General features: G+C 40.5%; 1 protein-coding gene across 2 annotated transcripts in view; it reads left to right on the forward strand.

Moving 5' to 3' along the window:
- Positions 1-1,058: 1,058 nt before the first annotated feature.
- Positions 1,059-18,884, forward strand: part of LOC120554485 (beta-1,3-galactosyltransferase 1-like) — a 100,452-nt gene continuing 82,626 nt past the window's right edge. For both annotated transcript variants that reach the window (XR_005638464.1, XM_039793404.1), the window contains exon 1: positions 1,059-1,161. The gene's annotated coding sequence lies outside the window, so the exon portion shown is untranslated. The remainder of the gene's footprint in view (positions 1,162-18,884) is intronic.

Genomic DNA, 18,884 nt, shown 5'->3' on the forward strand with positions numbered 1-18,884 from the left:
AGTTGTATTTCTATAGTAATTCTTTTGCAGAGTCCCTCAAAGTTTCATCATACAGTTCTCTGTTCTCTAGGCTAGTTAGGTCTGATAAATTCAAGGCATGGTGTGAAGTTATTTGTTATAATTCAGCTCAAATAGCATTTTGGGAAGGTTTGATGCCATATTTTACCATGGTATTTTGTAGCTTATCCCACATGAACAGCAATGGTCCTGGGTTGAATATGACCAGGGACCTTTGTTACATTTCCTGTCAACTCTCTAATAAAAGCATTGTTTGGGGGGAACACAGTAGCCACTTGATTGGTCCAACTCAGCCATGCTGAATATATCTTTTCATTGCATGTCTGGAGAGGAGGAGAGATTCAGGTCAGCAAATGATGCTTATTTTAATTATTAGTAATTCTGCCAATTATTTCCCAATTAACTGATTAATTCGTTATTAAGGATCAGCAATTATGAACAATGGCACTCACAAAAGCCCACAGAGTGAAGTCAGAGTGATTTATTTGGTACAACAAAAAGTGAGAAAAACTAAACTGAAATGATAAGTCGATAAGTCGATTGCTAGTGATCAACTACTCAATATATCATCTAATTGTTTCAGAGTGATTGCAAGATGGGCTTGAAAATTTACTGGTGTTCAATCAAATAAGGATGAAAATACAGTACCTCTCCTTTACTGGTGTTCAATCAAATAAGGATGTCCGTAACAGAACCAGTCAATCATTCAACTCCCCTGATACCTCTCCTACAGTTAAAGCGGCTTTTTATTTTGTTCTGCCCAGACGCGATGCCATCAGCTCACCTGAGCACGACGAGCGGCCGCTCCGTTGCTTGAAAGCAAATCTCCCGTTAAACAAAGCAGCATCATGCTCCTCGCTCCGGGCCGGGGCCGATTGGCTGTAATCCCTCCCCAAAAGGCGGCCGCTGATTGGACGGCGGCGCCTGCTCTCCTCCGCCGGCTGGCTGCAGCCCCCCCCCACTCCAGAAGGAGCGTGCCGCGCTGCGCGAGACGCCGAGCAGAGCAGACAGAGCAGCGCAGAGCAGAGCAGAGCAGAGCAGAGCAGAGCAGAGCAGAGCAGAGGAGGAATCCGCGCGGTGTGGAGCGGACGCTGCTCGGCTACTAGGACGAGTTGTATCGACGGGACACGGAGAACAACACAGGTGGGTGTGCAGAAATGCTGAAAACAAATGCTGCGTTTCTTCGTCGTGTGGGGTGCTGCACGCTTTCTAGGCACTAATTGCTCGCTCCAGTGACGCGCTCTCTCCCGCCGCCGGACGGATGCTGCTTTTGGAACTGAAATTGAGTTAAAAGGCACGCTAAGTCCATCATGTGCCGTTTTGTTTGCGGATGCGCTATTTGACCTTTTGCTGTGGCAGTTAATGCGTCCTCCCCCTGTGGCGGAGAAGGCTGTTTTGGAAAAAATATAAAAAATTCTACTGAAACCGTAACGATGGCTTTTTAAACTTGCTTTCGAGGGTCTACTTGAACACGTTTCAGTTAGTCTTTTCGGATGCAATTACTCTACAGCGACTAGGTAGCGTTGTTTGGAGCTGCTACCTATTGTGTCAGGTTAGAATGCTCAAGTCCGATATCATTCATAGGCTTAATTTCTTCAGTTCCAGTGCATGTCAGTATTTAATTTTAAAGTTGGATCGATTGTGTCTGATTTATTTGCATTATATGTGTGTGTGTGAGAGAGAGAGAGCGAGAGAATAAGAGAGCAATGCAGAGACAGCATAGCCTACATCCAGATAAGTAGATAAGAGCATTGTGCATTTCATAATGCTGTGCACTTTATAGCCTAATGTCAAGTCCAGTGATTTATCTGGCTACTAATCCACGTCACTTAACATGAACTAGTAAAATCCATCAGCCTTCTGTTTCATTGCATAAAGGGATGAGTGTCACCATGCTGTGCTTTATCACTCTGTCAGATACTGCTACTGTATTTTCGTTGTATGAAAGAGTCAGTAGAAATGGAAAGCGTGGGAGATAATCCTCTGTGGTGAAGTTGCTCATTGGGATTTTACCTTCTGGTCGAGGGGTCGTATAACAACAATTCACGGCCAGTGTCTTTGCTCGCTGTGAACAGTATGCCTAAGCCTCTGGAAATCCATTTCTAGAGAGTTATTTTGCCACAGATCTCAAACGCATCTCCCTCCTACAGGACTGATTGTCTTGTTTGGAATTACACCGCTCCTTGAAGTGGTTACATCAATACTTCTTCACGTTGTTTCTTGCCATGGAGTATAATACCAGAGAAGCAAGCCCATCTCTTTTGTGAGCACTGTGGATTTCAACCTTACACCGCCGCCTGGGTCGTTAATACCGTCAGCCCTGCCAAATTCTCTCATTTAAGCCTGTGTGCTGGCACATGACCAGATACTGATATTGTGGCGGTGGGAAAAAATGTTCAATTTAATCAAAAGAAATGTTCCACAGTCCTCCATTCATCACCTATGACATGGAATACAGTGGTTTAATCTCAATTAGGCAATGACATCAAAATGGGTACTCGACACACGGATGGTTGCAGATGACAGTGATGAACACGAGTGTGGAGGTCTAGTTTGGTGCACTGAGCGTGATAGAACTGATTCTGTGTTTCCAAAAAAGCTGTTAATTAATCTCAGCTTGCTTGACTTCATCTTACAATTTCCATTTTTCTCTTTGGCAGACTGGGACTGCCTCGGTTTGATAAAGCCCAATCTTGATATAAATCATTGTCTGTCACTAAAGCTCCTACAAATGTTCAAAATTTGGAAAGCTATTTCCAGAATCTAGGTTTAGATCCCTGCTGATCAGTTCCTCATCATACTGTACCACTGCTGTTGATTGTGTGTTAATAGGAGCCCCTCAGAATTTCCTCCTTATGAGGCTGTAGGTCCCAAAAAATCAATGGTTTTAACCCTTTTTTTTTTTTTTTTATTTTTTTTTTTAAAGAAGAAAAAGCAGTCACAGTACATCACTATTAAACATTTCTGAGCCCTTTCACTGCCCTTCCATTTATAAATAGGCGGTTTATGTAGGCCTATGCTGTGTTGGGAACTACATCTTATTGACATCCTGTGAGTGGAAGCAAGCCCCTGGGCATGTAACCGGCTGCTTTTAACTCATTTAACCCCTGTGTGTGGGGTTTTATATGTGAAGGCCTCCTGCCTGTCAGAGTCAGTGGGCCAATGTGACACACATAATTGATCTTTTGAAATGTTAAATGTTAGTTCCACACTAAATAACTGGATGCTATTCTCACTTGTAGTGCCAAATATGAAAGGGAATAGGACAATATGTTTGGGGCTAAAATGAATCTGGAAGAAGCCCTCGGGCAACACCAGATTCCCCCTAGGTACATCATATTTTTGTCCTGGAAGTGATTGGAGTTTGATTTTATGGTGCAACAAGGCTCACCCAGATGAGAGAAACTGTATGTGACCGTGATGAATGACGTTTGTAAAGAGCCCAATAGCGAAGTGTATTACAAACCAGCTTATTAACTCGTTCACAATTTCAATGCACTTACGTTTTTGCCGCTGCTTTTTCTTGTCAACGCAATTTAAAGGGAAAATCTGTCAGTTCGTGGGTTGCCGTTTGTCACGGCGTGCAGTGTCATTTTGGTGCCCTCGGGGAACATATGCTGTTTTGTCGGAGTCTCCCTTGGAAAATGCTGCTTTAGTATATGTTAATTGAGCTGTTTTTCCGCCGTCACCGCCATTGGTTTAATTTTGTGTTTGCCAAACCTGCTCTGCCATTCCTCATCAGGAATTGGTGTCAGTCTTTTTGCATCAAATTTCAAGCGTCGTACAGGGAGAAATCCATCATAAAAGACAAAGAGATACCAATTTCTAAGGAGTAAGGGGCATGGTCGCAATCACAGGTACCTGTAAATGATTGAGTAAAGGGCATGGCCGCAATCACAGGTACCGGTAAATGATTGTGGACTAGTTGGCAAGCATATCTCATATAGCCATTTGACCACCTGAGATTGACATCATCAGGTTTAGACACATTCTGCAGGAAATGTAAATCAGGGAAAGTAAAGAAAATGACTTCCTCTTTGCACTGAGCATAATCAGGATGATGACTTTCAAATATCCAAGGCTGAATTTTCCTTTAATACACACAGCTGGACAATACTCCAATACTCAGTGCTAATGTTGGGTTTTTCCAGTACATTGCTTCCCCATTTGCAACCAAATGGCTGCTTAACTGACAGAATGACAGTAACAAAATGCTAAATATACATAGTGGGAAATGTGAGCCAAAGATTTATCCAATATGTAACGCAAAGCATTTAAGACAGACTTCCACACACGGCACATGGTCAACATGTGGCGGATGTATCGCCTTCTCGCACTTTTTTTTTTTTTTTTTCATTATTAACATCCCTAGTTTGGCTGTTTCTTTGTTTATGTGCTGCTTCAGCTGGGGCACGTTCAATCTCAAAACAGCGTGCAGCGTTTTGCTACAGTTTCCGGGTTGAATGGTTGAGAAACGGTGTGCAACAAGCTATGAGATATGTTTTCTCTCGTTTGGTGGGTGTGTCAGAGATGTTAGCCAATCAGCAGCGTCGTGTACGTAGGAAGTGCGATTGCGCACACAGCTGGGTTTCAGTTTAAAACAACGCTTTGCTTTTGTTTTGTCGGGGCTGAACGTGCCCCCGGTGTCTGTATTCAGACAAAGATTGTTTGTGAGTGAAAAGACGCATCGCTCTTTACCACCACTGTACAGCCGCCAGTACACTGCATGTTTTTGTAGTTCAACAGCAGGGACCTACGGAGTGGAGACGCTTCTATAGAAACATGATCTAAGTGACCACCTGCAGTTTTGATTCGTATCATACCAACTAGGTGTGTGAATCTTCACTGGTCTTAGGATTCGATTACGATTATCCTGTCTTCGATTTGATCTCAAGATGCGTCGCCTCCTCAATATTATTAGCTGAACATGGTTTTCATCGACAATTCAAGCAGTCAGACATATGTGAACTCCCCCTTGTTATTGTATCTGCTGAACGACACTTTCTGAATGTAGCAGAAGCAGCTGAACACAGCAGACAACAAGACAAAAGCAGCGACCCGAAAATCAACAAGTAACATCAGTAGGCATAATAATAATCGATTACGGTCTGTCGATGCAGAAACATCTAGGTCCGCATTGCGATGCATCGATGCAATGATTAATTTCAACGCCCCAACACTGCAATGAAATGAACGTCCTAGTTCTGAATCAGCAGCTTCAGTGTTTGGAGGAGGTAGCTGGTGAAGTATAGATACATTTAATAAATCTGGGATTAGTCGCTCGTCCTGTCAGTCTAACGTAAATGTTAGCTTAAGCAGCTTAAGTACAGAGCTGTTAACAGGACCATTAGGGTTCATCAGTCGGATAGCAAAACATTGTCAGACAGCAACTTACCAAGTAAATACATTATGCTATCTGATCATTAATGTAGAAACTAAATAACTTGCTTGGTACAATCATATCTTGTATTTCATATCTATAATAGGCCAGAATTACCGGCCTGTATTTTGATCTACAGAAGATAATTGCAATTTAAATAGCAAATGCAATATTGGTCAGGAAAAATCTGATATTCTTTTTGCAATTTGCTCAAAGAAATGATTGATAATGTATTAATTTTCTGCACACCGTGAGCCTCTCAATGAGCAGTAAGATCCTTTTAATTTTTCCCCTCCTCCTTGAACATCTCTCCAGAGGGTGCTGGAACTGTCGACCTCTTCCAGAGGCAGGGCAAACGAAAAGACCATTTCCCCTCAGGGGGATCAGTAAAGTATCGCATTATTGTTATTCACTTGGCCTTCTTTCTGAATAATGAATGACCAAATAGTTCAATTTAATCGCACATGGGAAAGCAAACCAATGGAGGAGAGCCTGTTTTCATGCAGAATTAATGGTTTCTGTGTAACAACTCGTAATTTACAATGCATTAGACTTTATGACTGCCTGGCTACACTGCAAGTACTGATAGGAGGAGGCTGTAACTTGCAAAGCTGTCATCTTTTATAAGGTCTTGAGTTTTGTGCCACTGTGGCTGTAGAATTTCCCTCTGATTTTTTTCTTTCTCCGAGGGCGTTTCGCTAGTTTCACATTGGTGTGCTCCGACCTATGCTGTTCCTCCACACTGGCTCCCTCTCTTTCAGCCCTGCTCTGCTCTGCTCACTCTGTCTCTGTGGAGAAGGCTTTGGAGAGCTGCACAGAGAGCTGTGTGTTTCATCTGTTGAACTGCGCTAGTTGTGATCATGTCTGTGACTGCCATCCAAAGTTTATTGGATCATTTGATAATCTTGTTGGCCCGGAGCTTAGCCAGGCGTGTCTCCAGTTCTGCATATGACTGTGGGCACAGATGATGGATTGAAATCCAACAACACCATACTGTGATCATACCGATTTTTGCCAAGCAGGCCTTTCAACAACCCGGCACAAAACAATACATATTGTGGCTGAACGGTTTGGGGAAAAAAATCAAATTGCTATTTTTCTGCCAGATATTGCGATTACGATTTGATATGTGTTTTTTTTTTTGTGTAGCTAAAGTTCAATATTCACTGTGTAACAGATAAAACATGTCATGGAGCATTGTAACATGAGACCCCATCAAAACTGCTCTATATTCGTAAGCAAGGATGATAACCTGGAAATCATTTGCCAGTGTTTTTCTTTTAATAAGCATGGAACATTGAACAGTCAAACACAGAACATGTATCACCGAAGTTAAGGTTATAGTAATACAAAAACAATTCCATTGAAAAATATCAGTACTTTCCTGTAAACTGAAATTTCAGATATGCCTCCGTTCAACAGCAGCATCTACATATTGCACCCTCTACGATCACGTTAAATAAAATGATATAAAATAAATGGAAAGTCCACTGAAAAAAAAAATGTCTGTAAACAATCTGTTATATGTAACGTTATTCCAGCATTAATCTTATGAAAAAAAAACATTAATATAATAATAAAAATAGGAATAAAAAATGTTGAACCAAATGTTACACCAAACATTCGATTAATCGCGGTGTCACGATTAGCTAATCCCATTCTTTCAAATTTGGATTTGAAAACGATTCATCGTTCAGCCCTACTGTTTCTATCTGGCTATAGTTCCTGAATTTGACACAGAAACATGGCTCCCACAGTTAAAGTAATAGCAAGGAGAAACTAAATAACTTGGTGTCACCCATTTTACTGTTTTTGTTTACAAAAATGACAAATGATAAGGAGTAATACGCTGTCATTAACCAAAATGCTCAGCTGGCAGACATCTTCTCTTTTTATTTTTTTTATTTATTTATTTTTTTTACTAAAGAGAAAAAAACCATTTCAGCTTGATGAAGTGAGTAACTTCCTGCTGCAGCTGGGCCTGATAAAACAGCCAGCTGATTACACTGTTCGATAATGCTGAGATTGTTGGGGGAGTCTTGGTTAAGTGCTGAATCGCATTTTATTCTCTTTGTGCACAGCTCTTAGGGTCATGGCGGTTTATTTTTATGACTGTAGTTGGGGCTGCACAATATATAGTTTTTTTTTAATCACCATCGTGATATCTACTGCCGCAATAAACACATTGCGAAAGGCACATATTGCGAAAGACACTCAGGGATTTTTTTTTTTTGTTGAAAGATATCCGTAGAAAACTGCACTATAAAATGTAACTTTGATTCCTTTCTTTTAGTGGTGCCTTTTTATATTTAATTCAATGTTCAATTTGTTTAATAAAAGGGCATCATTTCCAAATGTTTGAAATGATTACCTTTCAATTGTTTGAAATTCAACAAGCATTTGTTGTATGTTTTTTTTGTTTTTTTTAGTGGAACACTGTAAACATTAATATCTGTTTTACTGATTGCGAGCAATATCGTTATCGCGATATTCAACAACGTTATAGCATATCACATACTTTCCTCACATCTTTCAGCCCTAATTGTAGTTGTATCACATAGCCGGTCAGAGGCAGGGAAAGCAGGGCTGTGCTAGCTTCATGCCATTCTCTCTCTTGCCCCCGGCATCCTGTTATCTCATACTCTACCAGCTGCAGTTGCATGTTGGCTGCCGTTGCCTTTCCATTTCCACACGCAAGGCTCTGCTGCAAAGCCTGCTGATCCCACTCCGCCATGACACTTGGCATGGGATGAGTGCAGAGTGGAGTCTCCTAGCCCTGATTTTTTTTGATTGGGTTCCGATGACGGGACTTTGCCAGTTTGCCAAGCTGGCTGCTACGACTATTGATGTCTCCCTGTCCCACCCCCCCTCTCCCTCGGTCAAGTAGATTATTGGATTTACATTGGAGTGGTCAAATAGCGGGGGATATAAGGGTGAGGACCAAATTAGCCATCTCCCTGTGTAACTCTACAGGCTGTTTCGCGTCCGAGAGCACTGCTTTTATAATACTAGGAAGCCTCGTTTGTGATGGGGCATGCTTACACCTTATCTCTGCTACCGCGTGGATACATGTCGCTCTAATTATGAGGCTGTGAATTGAAAGTTTATGTTGAGCATATTTGGAGACCCATGTGAAGCACATTCAGAACCATCCGTTTTTAAAATTCATGCTCCAATAAGAAGGCTGTTTTTCTCAAAAAAGACTTTTGGAAGACATGTTGGAATGTAGCATTGTGCCTTTCCCTTTTGAAGGCAGATGCTAGTGTCTAAGAAAAAAGCATCATCCTTTTTTTTTTTTTTTTTTTGTCTGATCCTCCCGCCCCCTCCTCCTCACTCTTATCCATTTTAGGGACGGCCAACATTGTTCCATACTGCTATAGCAGCAGGGTGCCTGGGGAATGGGATGAGGAGTCAAAGTCATGCTGTTTTAAAGTTCTTCAGCTAAATTAAATAAATACAGAGAGTGCAACCCGCCCCTCATTCACCATGGAGGAGGACATTTACTTTTATTTCCGAGGCTGTACGTCAAAACATTTCCTACTGCTTTCGGAGTAATTCAGTAGGTGATATTGACATCCGGCTGCATATATGCATGGTTGATTTCAATAAAGCATCTGCTCTCACATTCCTCAGTGGACCTATAGAGTTTGCAGAATTATGTGTGCACACCATACGGAACATCATTAATCTTAGACAAACTAGATGCAGCACCAATTATTTACATATGTTTGATACACTTATCATCCTACGAGGCCTGTATGTAAATATGACATTTGCCTCTCAAAGTTCTCTCTACCAAAATTGATTTTGAAGATAGGCAGATTTAATGTGGAGCAATCTTATCCTCATCTTATCCCAGTTGGTCTTGTTAACTGCCTCCGCTCTCGGCCGTAAGACGAAAAATATATTTCACGCAAGACTGACACACACAGATAAGACTTTCAGAGCTGACCTTCCAGACCAAACAGATGGTTGCCATCAAAGAGTTGAGGGGTTGATCCTGATCTCCTCGGCCTCCGCTCTTGTTGATGACATGAAGCTGCAGGTTACTGTATGCACACATTGGGCTGGGACGTTGAGTAACACGGGTGCTTTTATCCCGCTCGACGCTGTAGCGCTTGATTTCACAAGTTCGTATTTGATTTAGATTTGTACATTTGAAGCTTCGGTGCTATTTGAAACGTATCTCAGTGCTTCACATCTCATAGAAGTTTAAATTTAGTCAATACCTAGCTCTCAGTATTGATGATTGATGATGAAAAAGGATGAATAACTCCTGAAAGGATGAATAACTAGAACTCCTGAAAAGTGAGAATGGCTGGGAAAGCAACCAAAAACAGAATATATTGGGTAGAGGTGGGCGATATGGCACTAACATAATATCATAGTATTTCAGGATATATCTCCGATAATGGTATTATTAATGATATGATAAAATACTGAACAAGATTTATTATTAATTTGATACAATTGCAACAAAATGCGTATAATAGTTTTTATGTCGACATAAACGTTAAGTTTTCCTTCAAATATTCAGTAAACAATTTAAAAAAAATCTGCCGGGTTACATGCTGATGCCGAGAACCCGTCCTTCCCTAAGTTGCAAAAATGTTCTTACTTTAACATGATGGACGGTGGATGCATAATAAAGCAAGATATCAGAGACTTGTAGTTCTTACTACTTATTTTGTGAAGTGTATATTTTGTGAAGCTGAAGAGAGAAAGCTGTAATTGTACCAGAGTTCCCGCTCTTGAAGTGCTGGTGTCTGCCGCCGGAAGAAAATATCAAAGAACAGTAACCGTTACAGTTACTGGATGTAGGTTAACGTTAACTTTGTATTAAACACTTCCGTCCAGCACGCTCCCCCTCTCTCTCGTCTTTATCGCAGGTGTTGCAGCTGTATATTTTGAAATATGGAAGGAAACTGTCTTTGCATTTTATTTTGATCAGTCTATTTTGATAAAAGTGCTCTCACATGTGGCTTGGACTATCAACTGAACATTAAGCCCACTTTGTAGAAAATACCAAAAACAAATAACGTGTATTGTCATTCAGCCGGGAAAAAAAACCAAGATATGATTTTTGGTATACAGTATATCGCCAGCCCTATACATACAGCAGTATTTTTTTTTTTTTTTTTTTTTTTATGGACCCCTATATGCACTAAGCATAGATATAGGACAGGAGTGTATCTGTGATGTTTGGACTGTGTTCTCAAAGACTTTAGTCTCATTTATTCCTTTTCTTGCTGGGGAACAGCTGTGAGGAAGCCTCGAAAGGTCAAATAACACAACATTAAGCTGCCTGAATGATAATAGGAGAATACCTTTGTTCAGCACACATTCTTGTTCTTGTATTTTTCTTGTTTTTCCATTTATATTTTATTAGTTCTTGACTGTTTGAAGGAAAGTGGAGATCATGCACTTGCTCAGGTGCTACCAATAAAATATGTACACATTCGTAGAAATTTGGAACACTTTAGTCTTTGTGAAGATAGCAAATGTGTGTGGTACTAAATGAATTAATAAGCATCAGTTTGGATAGTGGAGCAATCATTATTATACAAGCAAAAATGCAAAGAATTCCAGACGTGAATATTTGCGGATTGTTTTACTTAGTTATTAAATGTATTTGGGTTTGGGACTGTTGGTTGGACATAGATGTTTCAAGCTATCACCTTTTGGGCTCTGGAAAATGGTGACACCATTTCTCACCCATTTTCTGATATTTTTTTAGACCAAACGATTAATTGAAAATGAATCGGCAGCCCTAGTGGTACATGACAAAGACAAAAATAAACAAAGTAGATATGGGTTATTGTCAAGTGGTTGAAACATTGACAAAATAAAAACGTAATTGGGAGTGTACTGTATCTGAGCAAGTGTGCACACAAAATCTTTATTTTTTATTTATTGCACCAGACATAGTTTATTTGTTTGTCTGTGCGCTCACAGTGGCACAGGGGTGGAAAAGGGGAAAAAAAACAATTCTTCCCCTGGAGCACCCAAGAAGACATGGGGATAGAAGCAAAGCACATTTGAGGTTTGTTTGGTATAATCTTTTCTTGGAGCGTGTTTATTCTCAGGCATTCAGGGCACTCTTTTGTTATATTTGTACTCCAGGCAAGCAATGCACATTTATCTTTCAGAAAAAGCCCGCAAATATGTGGTGTATTGATTTTTATTCTGCATGTTGCACTCCATTAGCCGCTGAGTTTTGACTGCATACGTTCTTTGCAACATAAATGTTATGATCTAAAAATGATAAATGACTCGTCTGAAGCCCCAGCTCTAAAGATCCTTTTATCTGCTTAGATTACTGCAGGAATGTCTGTCTTATCTAGTTGCCTTCACAGAAGAAGAAGAAGTGTAACCGGGCCAGGCTAATGTGTGTTCTGGTGAGATGCACACTGTATCCTCTCTAATATGTGAACCCCATACATTTTTTCACGATGCGGTTGATTACATTTTCTGCATTATTTTTCATATTTAATCAGCTCCAGGCATTATGGGTTACTTACACAAGAGTGGCCATTAATATTCAGTGCATCCACGTTACAGACGTGCCTTTACTTTGTTTGCTTTCACCGCTATGCCGTTGTTTTGTGGACTTATAGGGTCGTTCTTGTAGAAATAATGTATTTGCTACTTAGCATATGGTGATATTACCCCTAATTCTGTTTTTTTGAGGCATTATTGTTAAGCCTCTGGCATAACATTTTCATCCTCTGTCATGAATTTTTATTGATATCTAGTCAGTTATACATCTTGAAATAACCCTGATTTAATCACATTTTTATATATATATATATAATTTTATTTTATTTATTTTTTTTTTTTGAAGGTAAGGTTCCCAGGAAAATAGTGGAAGCTGGTATACTAATGAGGATCAAAATTGCACCAGAAAGCAACAAAAGAAGAATGCTTTAATAATGTGGAACAGAAGCAGTCAGTTGGAAAGGAAGTCTTTTCTGTAAATGTGTCCTGGTATGTAGAAACACATGAATAACTGCATTTTCTTCATGTGGATGGGCAGTGATTGGCTGTTTGCCCTGCTCAGCAGGAAGTCTGGATATTTGGATGATTTTGATTATTCATTCATCAACGTCGCCATCCATCTTTGCCTGGGGGGGAAAGCAGCGTTGGCTCAGTCGTGGACACCTGGTGACCTTTCCGGCAAGAATATGCTGTGGGGAAAATTTGTTGCAGAGTCATTTGATTCAGCTGAGTTATCCATGATATCCCAGCCATGTGATTGTTGCTGTGTCACCCCTGCTCTGTCATGTTATGGAGAGCAAACACAAAATATCTAATATGATAAAAGACACATTCACCTGTTATTATACAGAGAGAAAGCAGGATAGACTATCACCATCATCTATTTGCTGCTGCCATGACGTTCCACTTTTCACAATGACATATAAACAGGCCGTGTGTAATGAACCAGAGGAAGATAGTCCTTCTTTGCGGTTTGTAGGATCGCAGCTCTGACTCCCCTCTGCATTTCAGATGTGTTTGATGTGCTGTGACGCCTAAAGATGCCACAATAATCCCAGAGGTTCAAAGCCAAGCACACAGCTGTCCCCATGCATGCCAAAAATGACACATAGAAGAGTTTTATGGCATCATGCTACAGTTCACCAGCCATTCTGTTCAACACTGATGCTGAAAAGCTTTGCTGTTAATCTATAATCCAAATAAAGATGTGTCGATTAGGGCTGCCCTGTCAATTCCTGAAATGATGTCAGTCCAGTCACTTGCCCTTTTTTTTTCTGCTGCGTCATTATACACGCAACAGAGGACGACAGCAGATAACTGTGCTGTAACTGGGCAGAGGCCATGAGCAATAGTGTTAGAGTAGTATTTCTCATACTGTATGTACTCCGACACAGCAATGCTTTGAGCTAAATGCTAATGTCCCCATATCAACATTCTCACAATGACAATGAGCATGCTGATGTTTTACAGGTATAATGTTTACCATATTTACTACTTAGCGTTTTAGCATCTTGAAATTTGAATTTACAAAAAATGGATGACAAAATCTACTTCTCTATGAAAAATGTGCCCCAGACAAAGGCAAATAAGCTATAAAGTGTGTTGTGTATGCACCACCTAGGGCTGCAACTAACGATTATTTTCATTGTTGATCATTTTCAGTTTTTAATCGACAGAAAATATAATCATTGTTTGGTCTATAAAATGTCAGAAAATGGTGAAAAATATTGATCAGTGTTTTTTTATTTTTCAAAGCCCAAGATGACATCTTGTTTTGTCCACAACTCAAAGATATGCAGTAGAAACTAGAAAATATTCACATTTCAGAAGCTGGAATCAGAGGATACTTTTTAGTTTTTCATATAAAATGACTCAAACCAATTAATCCATTATCACAATAGTAAAAAAAATAATTGAATTTATATAGCACTTTTCACGAACTCAAAGTCGCTTTACAGGTTTACAGTTGGCAATTGATTTAACAGTTGACAACTAATCGATTATTCTTTGCTGCTCTAGCGCCACCTTTTTGACTAATCAGACAAAACTGTGATCATATCTCTTTAATTGGATTGTTGAGACTCATTTTGGTGTTTCCGTGACGGTGTGTAATGTTGTGCCCGCACACGGTCGAAGGCTCTCATGATGTAGAGTTATTGCTCCCTTCCAACACTGCATCTGTGGAAGTGGGCCCACCATTTCCTGTGCATTCATCACCATTAAGCGAGCAATCAGCTGGCTGCAGATCAGCTTAGGCTATAGGAAGCACGCGGTGTAGATGGCAGGTACAGATTCACCCTTCCTCCCCAATCACCCCAAAGCCCCCCCCCCATCACTTTATTGAGCGCTATGATCTATTGAGGGAGAAAGCCAGAGCGGTCTTCAAATAAAAGCAATAACTCTGTGACTGTGGAGGGAGGCAGGCGTGTTTTAGCAAGCCAGACAGCCATCCTTCCCCAACTCGGCTGTGTACATGGACATAAGTTTCTCATTCCACTTCCTCCTGCCCCCCCATCCTCCTTATGTTGCTGTCGTCTCACTCAAGTTTATCATCAGCTGCTCCCTGTAGATGGCTTATTGCCTTTTCCACCCTCATCTGTCCGCCTGGCTGAAAAGGCCTCCCAGGAAGAGATTAGCAATCCAATAACTTGCGGAGCATCCACCTCAGCAGCAGGTGCTCCCCAGAGTGAATGCTGATGAGAAGAGCCAGGACTCTATCTATAATAACAGGCCAGGCGGTATTTGCTAACATTGAGCAGCCTAGAAGCCTCGACCTGCTGGGGATCCTCACTTAAAAAAAAAAAGTTACAGTAGGTTTCAGTGACATTCTGTATAATTTCCCCACTATTCAGAGTAGGGATGCTAATTTAGGGTTTTTAATTGGGACCGATAGCTGACCCTCGTTAACTGTTTATTAACCGTGAACCGACAAGCAGGCGACTGAGTCCCAGTTCACCTGTGCGGGAGGCTCGGGCATTCAGCGTCTGCAAACAGCTGTGGACTTGTACCGGTCACTCAACCACGGCGTTGGTGTGCGCTGGCGTGGATAGGGCTGGGATACCGAATTCAATACTTTTTAGGCCCCGACCGAATTTCCTCTAAAGCAGGGGTGTCAAACTCCTGGTGTGGTGGGCCACACTGGAAAATGAGAATCTCATTAAAGGCAAGACATGTAGACTTTGACAGGCTTTTATTTAATTGAAAAAAGTAAAATATTTTTGTCATTATTATTTCATGTCTTATATAGCTTTCGCACTTACAGTTTGGTCGACATAAAGCCAGAAAATTTTTACAAAATAGTTCCTTAGCCATTACAGAATTTAACAAATTAAGCAGAGCAATGATTGCAATTTAAAAGCAGTCTACCACACAGTATGTAAACTCTCTGGTTCTGTGGAAATTTCTGAGTCTCAAAGTCGGCCAAATTCAGCTTTGAGTGTCCCACGATTACAGTTTGAAAAAACAGTTTCCCTTCTTTTTAGTTTACTAAATGGGCCAAAATTGATTGTAAACCTAAATTGATATGCGGCCCGGATGAGTTTGAAACATGTGCTCTAAAGTATTGAGTATTGGAAAAATGCCTCGTCAAAAATAAAAAAGTAAAAATGTATAATGTTGTAATTTCTTTTTGTTTTATAAAATCGGTATTGAAAAAAAAGATCGTTCAGGAACTGGTACCGAAGTCACGGTATTGCTATCAGTACCGGTATCGAATATTTTTGAAAGATACCCAGCTGTAGTCGTGGACACATGGAGCCACTTTCCCAGTCCGCACGAGCGGTAGTTACAAGACCACAGCTGTCCATGGACACGGAACTTATGTCCTCCTGTCTCCACCGTATCAATTAGCTTAGCTGTGTGTATGCCTGGCTTACTCTGTGTGTAGGACGGCTGATTTAACCCACCAGTCCTCATTGATTTTAGTGGCATGTGTCACATAGCTGGCCGTTGTGAGAGCCGTGAACTTAGCAAAAAAAAATTTGCTGTGAACTTAGCAAAACAAAATTTGCACTAGCAAGTTACCTAGCAGTTAAGAAATAGATAGTGTAGCATATTTTTATTTGACTTTGCAACAACTTTTTTTCTTTGCCTTCCTGAACCCCCGCTGGATGTGTTGAGTTTGTATTTCCTTTCAAATCTATTTTGCTTAACACATTTTGTGCAAAAGTCCTTTTATGATCCCTTTTTTATGCCCTTTTTTTCTACTTTTTATTAACTTCTGTTTTATTATTTGAGCTTTTAGATTCTTTTATGCTCCATATTTTCTTGGGTTCTTTGTGGCTTGTTTATCCATTCTTTCATCTCTCTCTGGCTGGCTCAGTAGTTAACTGTCACCTGCGGTTTTATGGAGCTGTACAACACTTTTTACGGTGGTGTTTTGTTGCTCATTATAATGGCCCATGGGTATACGGTAAAATCCCTCGTGGAACTGCCTTCGCTCTGATTTTGAAAATAATCTGTCTTTTTTAGTTTTGTAGGAAGACAGGTGATGTAGTGTGGATTTGGATATGTACTGAACAGTTAATCATGCGTTACACAGAAAAAAATTTGAGCAGTGTTAAGTCTTTATTTTACAGAATATGCTGTCAACAAAGAAGTTTGCAGATTTGTACCATCTTTTAAAATCTCCATCATGTAAGGTACAGTAACTAAATAAGTATGTCAGTGAAATGATACATGTACCCATTTTGAACACATAAAAAGTTATTATTTATGTACTATGCAAATATTTTTTATGAGCAAGAGTCATAAAATACCGTATGTACACAATAGTGTCTATCTGCAGCTCGACAGCCCTGACTTTACTCTTTACTTTATTATACCTGCTTCTTATATCAAGCCTCCAAGAAAAGACTGCACAAACACAAACTCAGCACAAAACAAACTGGCGGTGTGTGTTTTTTTAGTTTTTTTATGGGAAGCACAAAAGGACTTAAACACCCTATAGTATTACTGCAAGTCATCTCCCTTGTCCATAAATCCCCTCTGGCTTTCTGCTGCCGGATGTGTCTTGAATTTACGCGCTCCGCCTGTGTTATCTGTAGTTTGTTTTCTTGAATTTCACGGGGGCTTGTGTTTCATGATAAAGAGTCGGTCGGAGTCAGTTCCTCAAGGCCAACTGAATGTGATAAGGCCACTATAGTGTTGTTATAATGTGTGAATCGCTGTGGAGCTCTTTTCTCAACTCTCAGCAGTCATTCTGTCATCTGTAATGCAGGAAAGGCTGCTTTTCATACACTGATTGAGGGGTCAACAGGGATTATTTTTGGATGGAAATATAAAAGTGACAGTTAAGAAAAAAGATTGGCAGTCACAGTCATATACAGTCATACACTGATTGAAGTAGGTTTTCTCCTTTATTTTTTTCACAGCTTTCAACCCAATCACCTGTCATATTCACAGAAAGTGGCAAACAGAGTTTTTTTTTTTCAGGTGCTGTGAGAATCATTCAAAGTATCTATTTTTGATAGCTGTTTTGCATTCTAAATATCTGAGAGGTAGGGAGAAAGAGAGACAGAACGAGAGGTAGAGGGATAAAAAGAGAGACAACGATAAAAGGGCTGTCTGTGCTATGCTGTTGGATGTTTGCCATCCTTGGTGAGGGAAAGGGCACGCACAGGCTGGTGAATGGGAGGCACAGGTGCAATAAAGGATTTTCACTAATTAAGTGAAGTACAGGAGCCCAGGAGGGACAGGCCAGGTGCACAGATACTAGCCGGGGTTAGCCGAGGTCCACAACAAACGAAGAGAATCCTCCCCTTCACTGTTCTCCTGTAATTGCGGTTAGCCTAATCTGTCCCCCGGCTTCCTGTCTGGGAAAAAGAATATGCGGAATGCTGAGCAGTCATCTGGCATGAGTCTCTAACAGAGATTGCTACGTCGGCTTGGCATTCACCAGCCCGCAAGATGAGGAACAAATGAAAACTGAATTACTGGGCTGGGAGATTAATGGAGAAAAATGAAAAAAGGATGGATTGGGCCATACGCGTTACAGGTGTCAGGGGAGCAAAGACGGATGCCAGGTTTCAAAGGTGCCTCATGTTCCAGCAAATTATAGGCCTAATAAGAGGCTGCTAAAAGTACCGTGATATTAATTGCAACAGGCATCTCGTCCTTCTTCATCTGCAGCCGTTGAAAGCATGTCTTCCTATCCATCCTAGACGAGTTCACATTTTATTTTTTGTCATTAAATGAGATCATTGTGTTCTGTCCTTTTTTTGACAGAAGACATTTTCTAGAGCGGCTCAGTGAGAGTATAAATCTAAATAGCTTTATTTTACTGTAGATTAAGTTACCATGCAGTAGAATATAGTACTTTTCTGAATAGCCCCCCTCTTGGATGTCTTTCCCCACTAAGTTGGTCTTTCGTTCAATATTAATGAGTGATTTCTCTGCTGATGGCCTTACAGTTTCCATTCGGGCTAGTGAAAATCTTTCATGGGATTAACACTGAATTGAACTTAAATGTCATAGATATGAAATTTGACGCTGTTTTAATTAGCCATATGCAGGTGCTATTTTTTATTTGAATCAATACAGTGTGGAGGCTGTAGTGCAACCACAACAATCTGACGTTTCGATAAGCCCCAAAGCATGTTTGAAATGTCACTAATACTGTAGATATTGCCATTATTCAAGGAAAGGATTAGAGGCTTTTTGCTGTTACAACACATTGCTGAGCTATACTCTACCAGCATGCACATTTGCATGCAAGTCTACATCGCAAACTTGTTATCAAGCTCCCCAGCTTGTCATTCTTTGTATCAATACTCCTGGCAATGAATGAATGAATGAATAATGAATGAATGAACGAACGAACGCTTTTCAGCAGTGAGGCGTCCCCTCTGTGTGCTTCTGGATTATAGATTGGGCCTTTAATAATCAACAGTGACAGTGTTGGTTGTCGGAACAGATTAGTGGCATAATCTTCAGCCTATGCCGTTATAATACTCTTTACACTGTAACTCTCAGAAGCAATAAAAAGCCC

Source organism: Perca fluviatilis, chromosome 24, assembly GCF_010015445.1.
Source record: "Perca fluviatilis chromosome 24, GENO_Pfluv_1.0, whole genome shotgun sequence".
Taxonomy (NCBI): domain Eukaryota; kingdom Metazoa; phylum Chordata; class Actinopteri; order Perciformes; family Percidae; genus Perca; species Perca fluviatilis.